Source organism: Megalopta genalis, unplaced genomic scaffold (genome assembly GCF_051020955.1).
Source record: "Megalopta genalis isolate 19385.01 unplaced genomic scaffold, iyMegGena1_principal scaffold0327, whole genome shotgun sequence".
NCBI classification, from domain to species: Eukaryota; Metazoa; Arthropoda; class Insecta; order Hymenoptera; family Halictidae; genus Megalopta; species Megalopta genalis.
In genome coordinates, this window is record NW_027476396.1 from 150001 (window position 1) to 170000 (window position 20000).

General features: G+C 35.4%; 1 non-coding gene across 1 annotated transcript; it reads left to right on the forward strand.

Moving 5' to 3' along the window:
• The first annotated feature begins 17161 nt into the window (after positions 1-17161).
• Positions 17162-19082, forward strand: LOC143263096 (small subunit ribosomal RNA). Its single transcript, XR_013036663.1, has one exon. It is a non-coding gene; the product is annotated as a small subunit ribosomal RNA (ribosomal RNA).
• Positions 19083-20000: the final 918 nt, after the last annotated feature.

The following is a 20000-nucleotide window of genomic DNA, read 5'->3' on the forward strand; positions in this document are numbered from 1 at the left end:
TCCGCGTTATGTTAAATATTTCAAGGTTCCCGATTCCACAAAATTATAAAAAGTATACGGCTGTGTAGCAGGGATCAAAACGAGTAATTTCGTGTATAAAGTTTAATTAATATCCCATTAGTTTGCCGGGAAACATCGATTATTCCGATCTAGAAAGAGACAGAGACAGTCGATCCGCGTTATGTTAAATATTTCAAGGTTACCGATTCCACAAAATTATAAAAAGTATACGGCTGTGTAGCGGGGATCAAAACGAGTAATTTCGTGTATAAAGTTTAATTAATCTCCCAATAGTTTGCCGGGAAACATCGATTATTCCGATCTAGAAAGAGACAGAGACAGTCGATCCGCGTTATGTTAAATATTTCAAGGTTCCCGATTCCACAAAATTATAAAAAGTATACGGCTGTGTAGCGGGGATCAAAACGAGTAATTTCGTGTATAAAGTTTAATTAATCTCCCAATAGTTTGCCGGGAAACATCGATTATTCCGATCTAGAAAGAGACAGAGACAGTCGATCCGCGTTATGTTAAATATTTCAAGGTTCCCGATTCCACAAAATTATAAAAAGTATACGGCTGTGTAGCGGGGATCAAAACGAGTAATTTCATGTATAAAGTTTAATTAAACTCCCAATAGTTTGCCGGGAAACATCGATTATTCCGATCTAGAAAGAGACAGAGACAGTCGATCCGCGTTATGTTAAATATTTCAAGGTTACCGATTCCACAAAATTATAAAAAGTATACGGCTGTGTAGCGGGGATCAAAACGAGTAATTTCGTGTATAAAGTTTAATTAATCTCCCAATAGTTTGCCGGGAAACATCGATTATTCCGATCTAGAAAGAGACAGAGACAGTCGATCCGCGTTATGTTAAATATTTCAAGGTTCCCGATTCCACAAAATTATAAAAAGTATACGGCTGTGTAGCGGGGATCAAAACGAGTAATTTCGTGTATAAAGTTTAATTAATCTCCCAATAGTTTGCCGGGAAACATCGATTATTCCGATCTAGAAAGAGACAGAGACAGTCGATCCGCGTTATGTTAAATATTTCAAGGTTCCCGATTCCACAAAATTATAAAAAGTATACGGCTGTGTAGCGGGGATCAAAACGAGTAATTTCATGTATAAAGTTTAATTAAACTCCCAATAGTTTGCCGGGAAACATCGATTATTCCGATCTAGAAAGAGACAGAGACAGTCGATCCGCGTTATGTTAAATATTTCAAGGTTACCGATTCCACAAAATTATAAAAAGTATACGGCTGTGTAGCGGGGATCAAAACGAGTAATTTCGTGTATAAAGTTTAATTAATCTCCCAATAGTTTGCCGGGAAACATCGATTATTCCGATCTAGAAAGAGACAGAGACAGTCGATCCGCGTTATGTTAAATATTTCAAGGTTCCCGATTCCACAAAATTATAAAAAGTATACGGCTGTGTAGCGGGGATCAAAACGAGTAATTTCGTGTATAAAGTTTAATTAATCTCCCAATAGTTTGCCGGGAAACATCGATTATTCCGATCTAGAAAGAGACAGAGACAGTCGATCCGCGTTATGTTAAATATTTCAAGGTTCCCGATTCCACAAAATTATAAAAAGTATACGGCTGTGTAGCGGGGATCAAAACGAGTAATTTCATGTATAAAGTTTAATTAAACTCCCAATAGTTTGCCGGGAAACATCGATTATTCCGATCTAGAAAGAGACAGAGACAGTCGATCCGCGTTATGTTAAATATTTCAAGGTTACCGATTCCACAAAATTATAAAAAGTATACGGCTGTGTAGCGGGGATCAAAACGAGTAATTTCGTGTATAAAGTTTAATTAAACTCCCAATAGTTTGCCGGGAAACATCGATTATTCCGATCTAGAAAGAGACAGAGACAGTCGATCCGCGTTATGTTAAATATTTCAAGGTTCCCGATTCCACAAAATTATAAAAAGTATACGGCTGTGTAGCGGGGATCAAAACGAGTAATTTCGTGTATAAAGTTTAATTAATCTCCCAATAGTTTGCCGGGAAACATCGATTATTCCGATCTAGAAAGAGACAGAGACAGTCGATCCGCGTTATGTTAAATATTTCAAGGTTCCCGATTCCACAAAATTATAAAAAGTATACGGCTGTGTAGCGGGGATCAAAACGAGTAATTTCATGTATAAAGTTTAATTAAACTCCCAATAGTTTGCCGGGAAACATCGATTATTCCGATCTAGAAAGAGACAGAGACAGTCGATCCGCGTTATGTTAAATATTTCAAGGTTACCGATTCCACAAAATTATAAAAAGTATACGGCTGTGTAGCGGGGATCAAAACGAGTAATTTCGTGTATAAAGTATAATTAATATCCCATTAGTTTGCCGGGAAACATCGATTATTCCGATCTAGAAAGAGACAGAGACAGTCGATCCGCGTTATGTTAAATATTTCAAGGTTCCCGATTCCACAAAATTATAAAAAGTATACGGCTGTGTAGCGGGGATCAAAACGAGTAATTTCGTGTATAAAGTTTAATTAATCTCCCAATAGTTTGCCGGGAAACATCGATTATTCCGATCTAGAAAGAGACAGAGACAGTCGATCCGCGTTATGTTAAATATTTCAAGGTTCCCGATTCCACAAAATTATAAAAAGTATACGGCTGTGTAGCGGGGATCAAAACGAGTAATTTCATGTATAAAGTTTAATTAAACTCCCAATAGTTTGCCGGGAAACATCGATTATTCCGATCTAGAAAGAGACAGAGACAGTCGATCCGCGTTATGTTAAATATTTCAAGGTTACCGATTCCACAAAATTATAAAAAGTATACGGCTGTGTAGCGGGGATCAAAACGAGTAATTTCGTGTATAAAGTATAATTAATATCCCATTAGTTTGCCGGGAAACATCGATTATTCCGATCTAGAAAGAGACAGAGACAGTCGATCCGCGTTATGTTAAATATTTCAAGGTTCCCGATTCCACAAAATTATAAAAAGTATACGGCTGTGTAGCGGGGATCAAAACGAGTAATTTCGTGTATAAAGTTTAATTAATATCCCATTACATTGCCGGGAAACATCAATACTTCGATCGCGCGAGAGAGACAGAGAAACGAACAGTCTTTTTTTCGATTTACGGCTAAAATAAATTTTTCTCATTTTATTCAATAACATATTCTTGCTTAGATAACTTTTTTACATAGGGATTAAGCATTTAGAACGATATAATGTTTAAAATAAGGGCACTTTACTCTTGACATTTTACGGTTTTTTCAATTTTCTGAAAAATCCTATCATTAGATTTTTTTAAAAATACGATAATCTTGCATAACTAACGTTTCTACATAGGGATTAAGCATTTAGAACGAAATCTAATGTCAGAAAATGGCACTTTACTCTTGACATTTTTCGGTTTTTTCAATTTTCTGGAAAATCCTATCATTAGATTTTTTTAAAAATACGATATTCTTGCTTAACTAACGTTTTTACATAGGGATTAAGCATTTAGAACGAAATCTAATGTAGGAAAATGGTACTTTACTCTTGACCGGTACGTTGGGACTTTGAAAATATTCGGGCGTTCCAAACGCTCGTCTGTTGCATCATAGCGCGTCTCGGCGCAATCGACCGATTCGCTCGACCCATTATTTTCGATTTACGGCTAAAATAAATTTTTCTCATTTTATTCAATAACATATTCTTGCTTAGATAACTTTTTTACATAGGGATTAAGCATTTAGAACGATATAATGTTTAAAATAAGGGCACTTTACTCTTGACATTTTACGGTTTTTTCAATTTTCTGAAAAATCCTATCATTAGATTTTTTTAAAAATACGATAATCTTGCATAACTAACGTTTCTACATAGGGATTAAGCATTTAGAACGAAATCTAATGTCAGAAAATGGCACTTTACTCTTGACATTTTTCGGTTTTTTCAATTTTCTGGAAAATCCTATCATTAGATTTTTTTAAAAATACGATATTCTTGCTTAACTAACGTTTTTACATAGGGATTAAGCATTTAGAACGAAATCTAATGTAGGAAAATGGTACTTTACTCTTGATCGGTACGTTGGGACTTTGAAAATATTCGGGCGTTCCAATCGCTCGTCTGTTGCATCATAGCGCGTCTCGGCGCAATCGACCGATTCGCTCGACCCATTATTTTCGATTTACGGCTAAAATAAATTTTTCTCATTTTATTCAATAACATATTCTTGCTTAGATAACTTTTTTACATAGGGATTAAGCATTTAGAACGATATAATGTTTAAAATAAGGGCACTTTACTCTTGACATTTTACGGTTTTTTCAATTTTCTGAAAAATCCTACCATTAGATTTTTTTAAAAATACGATATTCTTGCTTAACTAACGTTTCTACATAGGGATTAAGCATTTAGAACGAAATCTAATGTCAGAAAATGGCACTTTACTCTTGACATTTTTCGGTTTTTTCAATTTTCTGGAAAATCCTATCATTAGATTTTTTTAAAAATACGATATTCTTGCTTAACTAACGTTTTTACATAGGGATTAAGCATTTAGAACGAAATCTAATGTAGGAAAATGGTACTTTACTCTTGACCGGTACGTTGGGACTTTGAAAATATTCGGGCGTTCCAATCGCTCGTCTGTTGCATCATAGCGCGTCTCGGCGCAATCGACCGATTCGCTCGACCCATTATTTTCGATTTACGGCTAAAATAAATTTTTCTCATTTTATTCAATAACATATTCTTGCTTAGATAACTTTTTTACATAGGGATTAAGCATTTAGAACGATATAATGTTTAAAATAAGGGCACTTTACTCTTGACATTTTACGGTTTTTTCAATTTTCTGAAAAATCCTATCATTAGATTTTTTTAAAAATACGATAATCTTGCATAACTAACGTTTCTACATAGGGATTAAGCATTTAGAACGAAATCTAATGTCAGAAAATGGCACTTTACTCTTGACATTTTTCGGTTTTTTCAATTTTCTGGAAAATCCTATCATTAGATTTTTTTTAAAATACGATATTCTTGCTTAACTAACGTTTTTACATAGGGATTAAGCATTTAGAACGAAATCTAATGTAGGAAAATGGTACTTTACTCTTGACCGGTACGTTGGGACTTTGAAAATATTCGGGCGTTCCAATCGCTCGTCTGTTGCATCATAGCGCGTCTCGGCGCAATCGACCGATTCGCTCGACCCATTATTTTCGATTTACGGCTAAAATAAATTTTTCTCATTTTATTCAATAACATATTCTTGCTTAGATAACTTTTTTACATAGGGATTAAGCATTTAGAACGATATAATGTTTAAAATAAGGGCACTTTACTCTTGACATTTTACGGTTTTTTCAATTTTCTGAAAAATCCTATCATTAGATTTTTTTAAAAATACGATAATCTTGCATAACTAACGTTTCTACATAGGGATTAAGCATTTAGAACGAAATCTAATGTCAGAAAATGGCACTTTACTCTTGACATTTTTCGGTTTTTTCAATTTTCTGGAAAATCCTATCATTAGATTTTTTTAAAAATACGATATTCTTGCTTAACTAACGTTTTTACATAGGGATTAAGCATTTAGAACGAAATCTAATGTAGGAAAATGGTACTTTACTCTTGACCGGTACGTTGGGACTTTGAAAATATTCGGGCGTTCCAATCGCTCGTCTGTTGCATCATAGCGCGTCTCGGCGCAATCGACCGATTCGCTCGACCCATTATTTTCGATTTACGGCTAAAATAAATTTTTCTCATTTTATTCAATAACATATTCTTGCTTAGATAACTTTTTTACATAGGGATTAAGCATTTAGAACGATATAATGTTTAAAATAAGGGCACTTTACTCTTGACATTTTACGGTTTTTTCAATTTTCTGAAAAATCCTATCATTAGATTTTTTTAAAAATACGATAATCTTGCTTAACTAACGTTTCTACATAGGGATTAAGCATTTAGAACGAAATCTAATGTCAGAAAATGGCACTTTACTCTTGACATTTTTCGGTTTTTTCAATTTTCTGGAAAATCCTATCATTAGATTTTTTTTAAAATACGATATTCTTGCTTAACTAACGTTTTTACATAGGGATTAAGCATTTAGAACGAAATCTAATGTAGGAAAATGGTACTTTACTCTTGACCGGTACGTTGGGACTTTGAAAATATTCGGGCGTTCCAATCGCTCGTCTGTTGCATCATAGCGCGTCTCGGCGCAATCGACCGATTCGCTCGACCCATTATTTTCGATTTACGGCTAAAATAAATTTTTCTCATTTTATTCAATAACATATTCTTGCTTAGATAACTTTTTTACATAGGGATTAAGCATTTAGAACGATATAATGTTTAAAATAAGGGCACTTTACTCTTGACATTTTACGGTTTTTTCAATTTTCTGAAAAATCCTATCATTAGATTTTTTTAAAAATACGATAATCTTGCATAACTAACGTTTCTACATAGGGATTAAGCATTTAGAACGAAATCTAATGTCAGAAAATGGCACTTTACTCTTGACATTTTTCGGTTTTTTCAATTTTCTGGAAAATCCTATCATTAGATTTTTTTAAAAATACGATATTCTTGCTTAACTAACGTTTTTACATAGGGATTAAGCATTTAGAACGAAATCTAATGTAGGAAAATGGTACTTTACTCTTGACCGGTACGTTGGGACTTTGAAAATATTCGGGCGTTCCAATCGCTCGTCTGTTGCATCATAGCGCGTCTCGGCGCAATCGACCGATTCGCTCGACCCATTATTTTCGATTTACGGCTAAAATAAATTTTTCTCATTTTATTCAATAACATATTCTTGCTTAGATAACTTTTTTACATAGGGATTAAGCATTTAGAACGATATAATGTTTAAAATAAGGGCACTTTACTCTTGACATTTTACGGTTTTTTCAATTTTCTGAAAAATCCTATCATTAGATTTTTTTAAAAATACGATAATCTTGCATAACTAACGTTTCTACATAGGGATTAAGCATTTAGAACGAAATCTAATGTCAGAAAATGGCACTTTACTCTTGACATTTTTCGGTTTTTTCAATTTTCTGGAAAATCCTATCATTAGATTTTTTTTAAAATACGATATTCTTGCTTAACTAACGTTTTTACATAGGGATTAAGCATTTAGAACGAAATCTAATGTAGGAAAATGGTACTTTACTCTTGACCGGTACGTTGGGACTTTGAAAATATTCGGGCGTTCCAATCGCTCGTCTGTTGCATCATAGCGCGTCTCGGCGCAATCGACCGATTCGCTCGACCCATTATTTTCGATTTACGGCTAAAATAAATTTTTCTCATTTTATTCAATAACATATTCTTGCTTAGATAACTTTTTTACATAGGGATTAAGCATTTAGAACGATATAATGTTTAAAATAAGGGCACTTTACTCTTGACATTTTACGGTTTTTTCAATTTTCTGAAAAATCCTATCATTAGATTTTTTTAAAAATACGATAATCTTGCTTAACTAACGTTTCTACATAGGGATTAAGCATTTAGAACGAAATCTAATGTCAGAAAATGGCACTTTACTCTTGACATTTTTCGGTTTTTTCAATTTTCTGGAAAATCCTATCATTAGATTTTTTTTAAAATACGATATTCTTGCTTAACTAACGTTTTTACATAGGGATTAAGCATTTAGAACGAAATCTAATGTAGGAAAATGGTACTTTACTCTTGACCGGTACGTTGGGACTTTGAAAATATTCGGGCGTTCCAATCGCTCGTCTGTTGCATCATAGCGCGTCTCGGCGCAATCGACCGATTCGCTCGACCCATTATTTTCGATTTACGGCTAAAATAAATTTTTCTCATTTTATTCAATAACATATTCTTGCTTAGATAACTTTTTTACATAGGGATTAAGCATTTAGAACGATATAATGTTTAAAATAAGGGCACTTTACTCTTGACATTTTACGGTTTTTTCAATTTTCTGAAAAATCCTATCATTAGATTTTTTTAAAAATACGATAATCTTGCATAACTAACGTTTCTACATAGGGATTAAGCATTTAGAACGAAATCTAATGTCAGAAAAGGGCACTTTACTCTTGACATTTTTCGGTTTTTTCAATTTTCTGGAAAATCCTATCATTAGATTTTTTTAAAAATACGATATTCTTGCTTAACTAACGTTTTTACATAGGGATTAAGCATTTAGAACGAAATCTAATGTAGGAAAATGGTACTTTACTCTTGATCGGTACGTTGGGACTTTGAAAATATTCGGGCGTTCCAATCGCTCGTCTGTTGCATCATAGCGCGTCTCGGCGCAATCGACCGATTCGCTCGACCCATTATTTTCGATTTACGGCTAAAATAAATTTTTCTCATTTTATTCAATAACATATTCTTGCTTAGATAACTTTTTTACATAGGGATTAAGCATTTAGAACGATATAATGTTTAAAATAAGGGCACTTTACTCTTGACATTTTACGGTTTTTTCAATTTTCTGAAAAATCCTATCATTAGATTTTTTTAAAAATACGATAATCTTGCATAACTAACGTTTCTACATAGGGATTAAGCATTTAGAACGAAATCTAATGTCAGAAAATGGCACTTTACTCTTGACATTTTTCGGTTTTTTCAATTTTCTGGAAAATCCTATCATTAGATTTTTTTAAAAATACGATATTCTTGCTTAACTAACGTTTTTACATAGGGATTAAGCATTTAGAACGAAATCTAATGTAGGAAAATGGTACTTTACTCTTGACCGGTACGTTGGGACTTTGAAAATATTCGGGCGTTCCAATCGCTCGTCTGTTGCATCATAGCGCGTCTCGGCGCAATCGACCGATTCGCTCGACCCATTATTTTCGATTTACGGCTAAAATAAATTTTTCTCATTTTATTCAATAACATATTCTTGCTTAGATAACTTTTTTACATAGGGATTAAGCATTTAGAACGATATAATGTTTAAAATAAGGGCACTTTACTCTTGACATTTTACGGTTTTTTCAATTTTCTGAAAAATCCTATCATTAGATTTTTTTAAAAATACGATAATCTTGCATAACTAACGTTTCTACATAGGGATTAAGCATTTAGAACGAAATCTAATGTCAGAAAATGGCACTTTACTCTTGACATTTTTCGGTTTTTTCAATTTTCTGGAAAATCCTATCATTAGATTTTTTTTAAAATACGATATTCTTGCTTAACTAACGTTTTTACATAGGGATTAAGCATTTAGAACGAAATCTAATGTAGGAAAATGGTACTTTACTCTTGACCGGTACGTTGGGACTTTGAAAATATTCGGGCGTTCCAATCGCTCGTCTGTTGCATCATAGCGCGTCTCGGCGCAATCGACCGATTCGCTCGACCCATTATTTTCGATTTACGGCTAAAATAAATTTTTCTCATTTTATTCAATAACATATTCTTGCTTAGATAACTTTTTTACATAGGGATTAAGCATTTAGAACGATATAATGTTTAAAATAAGGGCACTTTACTCTTGACATTTTACGGTTTTTTCAATTTTCTGAAAAATCCTATCATTAGATTTTTTTAAAAATACGATAATCTTGCTTAACTAACGTTTCTACATAGGGATTAAGCATTTAGAACGAAATCTAATGTCAGAAAATGGCACTTTACTCTTGACATTTTTCGGTTTTTTCAATTTTCTGGAAAATCCTATCATTAGATTTTTTTTAAAATACGATATTCTTGCTTAACTAACGTTTTTACATAGGGATTAAGCATTTAGAACGAAATCTAATGTAGGAAAATGGTACTTTACTCTTGACCGGTACGTTGGGACTTTGAAAATATTCGGGCGTTCCAATCGCTCGTCTGTTGCATCATAGCGCGTCTCGGCGCAATCGACCGATTCGCTCGACCCATTATTTTCGATTTACGGCTAAAATAAATTTTTCTCATTTTATTCAATAACATATTCTTGCTTAGATAACTTTTTTACATAGGGATTAAGCATTTAGAACGATATAATGTTTAAAATAAGGGCACTTTACTCTTGACATTTTACGGTTTTTTCAATTTTCTGAAAAATCCTATCATTAGATTTTTTTAAAAATACGATAATCTTGCATAACTAACGTTTCTACATAGGGATTAAGCATTTAGAACGAAATCTAATGTCAGAAAATGGCACTTTACTCTTGACATTTTTCGGTTTTTTCAATTTTCTGGAAAATCCTATCATTAGATTTTTTTTAAAATACGATATTCTTGCTTAACTAACGTTTTTACATAGGGATTAAGCATTTAGAACGAAATCTAATGTAGGAAAATGGTACTTTACTCTTGACCGGTACGTTGGGACTTTGAAAATATTCGGGCGTTCCAATCGCTCGTCTGTTGCATCATAGCGCGTCTCGGCGCAATCGACCGATTCGCTCGACCCATTATTTTCGATTTACGGCTAAAATAAATTTTTCTCATTTTATTCAATAACATATTCTTGCTTAGATAACTTTTTTACATAGGGATTAAGCATTTAGAACGATATAATGTTTAAAATAAGGGCACTTTACTCTTGACATTTTACGGTTTTTTCAATTTTCTGAAAAATCCTATCATTAGATTTTTTTAAAAATACGATAATCTTGCATAACTAACGTTTCTACATAGGGATTAAGCATTTAGAACGAAATCTAATGTCAGAAAAGGGCACTTTACTCTTGACATTTTTCGGTTTTTTCAATTTTCTGGAAAATCCTATCATTAGATTTTTTTAAAAATACGATATTCTTGCTTAACTAACGTTTTTACATAGGGATTAAGCATTTAGAACGAAATCTAATGTAGGAAAATGGTACTTTACTCTTGATCGGTACGTTGGGACTTTGAAAATATTCGGGCGTTCCAATCGCTCGTCTGTTGCATCATAGCGCGTCTCGGCGCAATCGACCGATTCGCTCGACCCATTATTTTCGATTTACGGCTAAAATAAATTTTTCTCATTTTATTCAATAACATATTCTTGCTTAGATAACTTTTTTACATAGGGATTAAGCATTTAGAACGATATAATGTTTAAAATAAGGGCACTTTACTCTTGACATTTTACGGTTTTTTCAATTTTCTGAAAAATCCTATCATTAGATTTTTTTAAAAATACGATAATCTTGCATAACTAACGTTTCTACATAGGGATTAAGCATTTAGAACGAAATCTAATGTCAGAAAATGGCACTTTACTCTTGACATTTTTCGGTTTTTTCAATTTTCTGGAAAATCCTATCATTAGATTTTTTTTAAAATACGATATTCTTGCTTAACTAACGTTTTTACATAGGGATTAAGCATTTAGAACGAAATCTAATGTAGGAAAATGGTACTTTACTCTTGACCGGTACGTTGGGACTTTGAAAATATTCGGGCGTTCCAATCGCTCGTCTGTTGCATCATAGCGCGTCTCGGCGCAATCGACCGATTCGCTCGACCCATTATTTTCGATTTACGGCTAAAATAAATTTTTCTCATTTTATTCAATAACATATTCTTGCTTAGATAACTTTTTTACATAGGGATTAAGCATTTAGAACGATATAATGTTTAAAATAAGGGCACTTTACTCTTGACATTTTACGGTTTTTTCAATTTTCTGAAAAATCCTATCATTAGATTTTTTTAAAAATACGATAATCTTGCTTAACTAACGTTTCTACATAGGGATTAAGCATTTAGAACGAAATCTAATGTCAGAAAATGGCACTTTACTCTTGACATTTTTCGGTTTTTTCAATTTTCTGGAAAATCCTATCATTAGATTTTTTTTAAAATACGATATTCTTGCTTAACTAACGTTTTTACATAGGGATTAAGCATTTAGAACGAAATCTAATGTAGGAAAATGGTACTTTACTCTTGACCGGTACGTTGGGACTTTGAAAATATTCGGGCGTTCCAATCGCTCGTCTGTTGCATCATAGCGCGTCTCGGCGCAATCGACCGATTCGCTCGACCCATTATTTTCGATTTACGGCTAAAATAAATTTTTCTCATTTTATTCAATAACATATTCTTGCTTAGATAACTTTTTTACATAGGGATTAAGCATTTAGAACGATATAATGTTTAAAATAAGGGCACTTTACTCTTGACATTTTACGGTTTTTTCAATTTTCTGAAAAATCCTATCATTAGATTTTTTTAAAAATACGATAATCTTGCATAACTAACGTTTCTACATAGGGATTAAGCATTTAGAACGAAATCTAATGTCAGAAAATGGCACTTTACTCTTGACATTTTTCGGTTTTTTCAATTTTCTGGAAAATCCTATCATTAGATTTTTTTAAAAATACGATATTCTTGCTTAACTAACGTTTTTACATAGGGATTAAGCATTTAGAACGAAATCTAATGTAGGAAAATGGTACTTTACTCTTGATCGGTACGTTGGGACTTTGAAAATATTCGGGCGTTCCAATCGCTCGTCTGTTGCATCATAGCGCGTCTCGGCGCAATCGACCGATTCGCTCGACCCATTATTTTCGATTTACGGCTAAAATAAATTTTTCTCATTTTATTCAATAACATATTCTTGCTTAGATAACTTTTTTACATAGGGATTAAGCATTTAGAACGATATAATGTTTAAAATAAGGGCACTTTACTCTTGACATTTTACGGTTTTTTCAATTTTCTGAAAAATCCTACCATTAGATTTTTTTAAAAATACGATATTCTTGCTTAACTAACGTTTCTACATAGGGATTAAGCATTTAGAACGAAATCTAATGTCAGAAAATGGCACTTTACTCTTGACATTTTTCGGTTTTTTCAATTTTCTGGAAAATCCTATCATTAGATTTTTTTAAAAATACGATATTCTTGCTTAACTAACGTTTTTACATAGGGATTAAGCATTTAGAACGAAATCTAATGTAGGAAAATGGTACTTTACTCTTGATCGGTACGTTGGGACTTAGAAAATATTCGGCCGTACGCGGCGCGTCTCGGCGCTTCGAACAGCTCCGGTGTCCCCATTATTTTCGATTTACGGCTAAAATAAATTTTTCTAATTTTTTTCAATAACATATTCTTGCTTAAATAACTTTTTTACATAGGGATTAAGCATTTAGAACGATACATTGTTTAAAATAATGGCACTTTACTCTTGACATTTTACGGTTTTTTCAATTTTCTGAAAAATCCTATCATTAGATTTTTTTAAAAATACGATATTCTTGCTTAACTAACGTTTCTACATAGGGATTAAGCATTTAGAACGAAATCTAATGTCAGAAAATGGCACTTTACTCTTGACATTTTTCGGTTTTTTCAATTTTCTGGAAAATCCTATCATTAGATTTTTTTTAAAATACGATATTCTTGCTTAACTAACGTTTTTACATAGGGATTAAGCATTTAGAACGAAATCTAATGTAGGAAAATGGTACTTTACTCTTGACCGGTACGTTGGGACTTTGAAAATATTCGGGCGTTCCAATCGCTCGTCTGTTGCATCATAGCGCGTCTCGGCGCAATCGACCGATTCGCTCGACCCATTATTTTCGATTTACGGCTAAAATAAATTTTTCTCATTTTATTCAATAACATATTCTTGCTTAGATAACTTTTTTACATAGGGATTAAGCATTTAGAACGATATAATGTTTAAAATAAGGGCACTTTACTCTTGACATTTTACGGTTTTTTCAATTTTCTGAAAAATCCTATCATTAGATTTTTTTAAAAATACGATAATCTTGCATAACTAACGTTTCTACATAGGGATTAAGCATTTAGAACGAAATCTAATGTCAGAAAATGGCACTTTACTCTTGACATTTTTCGGTTTTTTCAATTTTCTGGAAAATCCTATCATTAGATTTTTTTAAAAATACGATATTCTTGCTTAACTAACGTTTTTACATAGGGATTAAGCATTTAGAACGAAATCTAATGTAGGAAAATGGTACTTTACTCTTGATCGGTACGTTGGGACTTTGAAAATATTCGGGCGTTCCAATCGCTCGTCTGTTGCATCATAGCGCGTCTCGGCGCAATCGACCGATTCGCTCGACCCATTATTTTCGATTTACGGCTAAAATAAATTTTTCTCATTTTATTCAATAACATATTCTTGCTTAGATAACTTTTTTACATAGGGATTAAGCATTTAGAACGATATAATGTTTAAAATAAGGGCACTTTACTCTTGACATTTTACGGTTTTTTCAATTTTCTGAAAAATCCTACCATTAGATTTTTTTAAAAATACGATATTCTTGCTTAACTAACGTTTCTACATAGGGATTAAGCATTTAGAACGAAATCTAATGTCAGAAAATGGCACTTTACTCTTGACATTTTTCGGTTTTTTCAATTTTCTGGAAAATCCTATCATTAGATTTTTTTAAAAATACGATATTCTTGCTTAACTAACGTTTTTACATAGGGATTAAGCATTTAGAACGAAATCTAATGTAGGAAAATGGTACTTTACTCTTGATCGGTACGTTGGGACTTAGAAAATATTCGGCCGTACGCGGCGCGTCTCGGCGCTTCGAACAGCTCCGGTGTCCCCATTATTTTCGATTTACGGCTAAAATAAATTTTTCTAATTTTTTTCAATAACATATTCTTGCTTAAATAACTTTTTTACATAGGGATTAAGCATTTAGAACGATACATTGTTTAAAATAATGGCACTTTACTCTTGACATTTTACGGTTTTTTCAATTTTCTGAAAAATCCTATCATTAGATTTTTTTAAAAATACGATATTCTTGCTTAACTAACGTTTCTACATAGGGATTAAGCATTTAGAACGAAATCTAATGTCAGAAAATGGCACTTTACTCTTGACATTTTTCGGTTTTTTCAATTTTCTGGAAAATCCTATCATTAGATTTTTTTAAAAATACGATATTCTTGCTTAACTAACGTTTTTACATAGGGATTAAGCATTTAGAACGAAATCTAATGTAGGAAAATGGTACTTTACTCTTGATCGGTACGTTGGGACTTAGAAAATATTCGGCCGTACGCGGCGCGTCTCGGCGCTTCGAACAGCTCCGGTGTCCCCATTATTTTCGATTTACGGCTAAAATAAATTTTTCTAATTTTTTTCAATAACATATTCTTGCTTAAATAACTTTTTTACATAGGGATTAAGCATTTAGAACGATACATTGTTTAAAATAATGGCACTTTACTCTTGACATTTTACGGTTTTTTCAATTTTCTGAAAAATCCTATCATTAGATTTTTTTAAAAATACGATATTCTTGCTTAACTAACGTTTCTACATAGGGATTAAGCATTTAGAACGAAATCTAATGTCAGAAAATGGCACTTTACTCTTGACATTTTTCGGTTTTTTCAATTTTCTGGAAAATCCTATCATTAGATTTTTTTAAAAATACGATATTCTTGCTTAACTAACGTTTTTACATAGGGATTAAGCATTTAGAACGAAATCTAATGTAGGAAAATGGTACTTTACTCTTGATCGGTACGTTGGGACTTAGAAAATATTCGGCCGTACGCGGCGCGTCTCGGCGCTTCGAACAGCTCCGGTGTCCCCATTATTTTCGATTTACGGCTAAAATAAATTTTTCTAATTTTTTTCGATTACATATTCTTGCTTAAATAACTTTTTTACATAGGGATTAAGCATTTAGAACGACATGTTGTTTAAAATAATGGTACTTTACTCTTGTGATTTTTCGGTTTTTTTTGATTATTTTGAAAAATAAATTTTTGTAATTTTTTTAAATGCGATATTCGTGATCAGTGAACGATTTCACATATGGATTAAGCATTTAGAATCGTGCGGACGCGTTATTAAAAAAGTTTACTCGATGCGATGGGACTTTAAAAAGTTTGTGAAAATTTTCATATTGGGAAAAAATGTGTAATTTTTTGTCTAGTTTACGGTAGTGTAATTTATTTTAATGTTTACTATAAAAATTTTTTTCGTTCGTTCACGCGTTATGTTACAACAGCACGGCCGGGCGGTCTGTTGCCGCAGCGGTTTACACTCATAAGCGCGCGTGCTATTCGGCCGGCGGCGCCGGCGTCCTTGCCGGCCGTTCGGTATCTATAAGAGATACACGGTCCGTGCGAGGCGGACGGAGCAGAGCGGGTTTTGGGCCAATTCTACGATCTCGGTCGAGAAGCTGTCTCAGAGCTCCTTCGGGGCTTCGGTCCTGACTGTTTCGTGCCGTTTACGTTACGGACTTTTCTCCACACAGCGTGGCCACGGGTCGGTGTCTTTGACCGAATGGCCCATATGTGGCAAGCCCTACGGGGTTGGTTACCCGTATGCACTTTGTATGTATACTCGTACTCACTGAGCAATCGACTCTTCTGTCCGAGCGATGGAAAAATTTTTTAAAATGCATCTGTAAGATTTGGAAGCAAATCGTACCAATTGAAAACTGTGGCTAAAATGAAATAGCCCAGTGGAGAGAGAAAACTATCAAAAAACTGATTTTTTAAATCAAGAGGTGTCAGAAATCGAAATGCCTAGCGCGAGCGGAAGAACACGCTTTCTCGCCAGTCCAGCATGTGTCCTGTCCGTTCTTCCTCGGCTTGCCGATTTTGCCCAGATCAGAGGTTTCGTGCTTCCGGCGGTCAGAAGATCAGCGTGAGCGTACGCGCTTCCACGACTATGGCATCACCCATGTACTTTTTCCTTTGAATATATTTGAGTACATAAAAAATATTAAAACATATAGAGAGAACTGTGTCTTGGATCTTAAAAATTTGTCAATAGCGATGATATATTATTACTTAACTTGAAGTATTTGTACGTTTTAGCTGGGACGTACATTTATCTTACAAGATGTTAATAGCGAGACTCTTGAAGATAAAATTATCTTGTGATTTTATGAAGGCAAAGATAGAAACGTACGAAGCTGGCGTACGTAGAAAAATGTGATTTTATGATAGAACAAAAATATAATACGTACGTTTTTGGGCGTACGGTAAAATATCTGTATGGTAGAAAAATGAAAGAAATTGAGCGTTAAAGAAGATATGTTACAAGCGCGGAATGTGGCAAAACTTGTACATATTTGAAAGAGAAAAATGGTGTGTCGACCTGACATATATATATGAAACAGGCGACGATGGAAAAGGATTTAAATTTTGTCCATTTTATATATACATATTGTATAGTTCCCTGGTTGATCCTGCCAGTAGTCATATGCTTGTCTCAAAGATTAAGCCATGCATGTCTCAGTACATGCCGTATTAAGGTGAAACCGCGAATGGCTCATTAAATCAGTTATGGTTTCTTAGATCGTACTAAAATTTACTTGGATAACTGTGGTAATTCTAGAGCTAATACATGCAAAACAGAGTTCCGACCAGAGATGGTAGGAACGCTTTTATTAGATCAAAACCAATCGGTGGCGGGTGTTTACACTCGTCCATCGTTTGCTTTGGTGACTCTGAATAACTTTGTGCTGATCGCATGGTCTTATAGCACCGGCGACGCATCTTTCAAATGTCTGCCTTATCAACTGTCGATGGTAGGTTCTGCGCCTACCATGGTTGTAACGGGTAACGGGGAATCAGGGTTCGATTCCGGAGAGGGAGCCTGAGAAACGGCTACCACATCCAAGGAAGGCAGCAGGCGCGCAAATTACCCACTCCCGGCACGGGGAGGTAGTGACGAAAAATAACGATACGGGACTCATCCGAGGCCCCGTAATCGGAATGAGTACACTTTAAATCCTTTAACGAGGATCCATTGGAGGGCAAGTCTGGTGCCAGCAGCCGCGGTAATTCCAGCTCCAATAGCGTATATTAAAGTTGTTGCGGTTAAAAAGCTCGTAGTTGAATCTGTGTGTCACAGTGTCGGTTCATCGCTCGCGGTGTTTAACTGGCATTATGTGGTACGTCCTACCGGTGGGCTTTGCTCTTCACGGGGCGGTCCAACTAATATCCCATCGCGGTGCTCTTCACTGAGTGTCGAGGTGGGCCGGTACGTTTACTTTGAACAAATTAGAGTGCTCAAAGCAGGCTACCTTCGCCTGAATACTGTGTGCATGGAATAATGGAATAGGACCTCGGTTCTATTTTGTTGGTTTTCGGAACCCCGAGGTAATGATTAATAGGGACAGATGGGGGCATTCGTATTGCGACGTTAGAGGTGAAATTCTTGGATCGTCGCAAGACGGACAGAAGCGAAAGCATTTGCCAAAAATGTTTTCATTAATCAAGAACGAAAGTTAGAGGTTCGAAGGCGATCAGATACCGCCCTAGTTCTAACCATAAACGATGCCAGCTAGCGATCCGCCGAAGTTCCTACGATGACTCGGCGGGCAGCTTCCGGGAAACCAAAGCTTTTGGGTTCCGGGGGAAGTATGGTTGCAAAGCTGAAACTTAAAGGAATTGACGGAAGGGCACCACCAGGAGTGGAGCCTGCGGCTTAATTTGACTCAACACGGGAAACCTCACCAGGCCCGGACACCGGAAGGATTGACAGATTGATAGCTCTTTCTTGATTCGGTGGGTGGTGGTGCATGGCCGTTCTTAGTTGGTGGAGCGATTTGTCTGGTTAATTCCGATAACGAACGAGACTCTAGCCTGCTAAATAGACGTAATTATGGTATCTCGAAGGCTCTCGGCTTCTGCCGGTGGGGTTTTTACTACCAACGTACAAACAAATCTTCTTAGAGGGACAGGCGGCTTCTAGCCGCACGAGATTGAGCAATAACAGGTCTGTGATGCCCTTAGATGTTCTGGGCCGCACGCGCGCTACACTGAAGGAATCAGCGTGTGTTCCCTGGCCGAAAGGCCCGGGTAACCCGCTGAACCTCCTTCGTGCTAGGGATTGGGGCTTGCAATTATTCCCCATGAACGAGGAATTCCCAGTAAGCGCGAGTCATAAGCTCGCGTTGATTACGTCCCTGCCCTTTGTACACACCGCCCGTCGCTACTACCGATTGAATGATTTAGTGAGGTCTTCGGACTGGTGCGCGGCAATGTTTCGGCATTGCCGATGATGCCGGGAAGATGACCAAACTTGATTATTTAGAGGAAGTAAAAGTCGTAACAAGGTTTCCGTAGGTGAACCTGCGGAAGGATCATTACAATGTTCCAATATATCTCAAAGAGAGAGGAGAGGAGGAGAGAAAATGAATTCGATTAGTTTGTGGATAAGAATTCATATAAAAAAAAAAGATATTGTTGAGCCCGCCAGATCATTCGTGCGTGATTTACACGGCCAGACGTGTGTACTACACGTATTAGGCCTTTGATCTGCGTTGCGTAGGCCACAACAAATCTTTCAAAGAGAGAGAGATATATGTGTTGTTGGGGTTTGTGATTATGAAGGTGCCCCAACGCACAAAAATATATAAAAATGTACAAAGTTGGGATGTGGTGTGGTGGAGAAGAGTTGGGCCCGACCAGATCATTCGTGCGTGATTTACACGGCAGACGTGTGTACTACACGTATTAGGCCTTTGATCTGCGTTGCGTAGGCCATCTTCCTTCCAAGACACACACGTGTTGGGGTTTGTGTGATTTTATGATAGTGCCTCAACACGGAAAAATAAGCGTACGAGAAGAGTTGGGCCCGACCAGATCATTCGTGCGTGATTTATACACGGCCAGACGCGTATTATATTACACGTATTAGGCCTTTGATCTGCGTTGCGTAGGCCATCTTCTCGATAGAGAGAAAGCCAATGTATTCTTTTTTCTTTCTTTACACACACACACAGTTGTAGTAGGACAGGGAGGGATGCGAGCGTGCTAATCACGCTTCCTCAAGTCTTCGCTGTGGTGTAAAAAAAAAAAAGAAAAAAAGGAATCGTTGGGAAAGTCCAAAGGACGAAAATATCGGGCAGTCTGAAGATAACTTAATGCTCGTTTACATTGGTATCAAGAGAGACCGGCTTGTGTAGCTCGTTTCAATGCTGTGTCGTTGTCATTGACACCCTACTCTGTTGCGCGCTAGTGGCAGCATGAGCGTGGGACGTATATATATATGACACCCAGCTAGA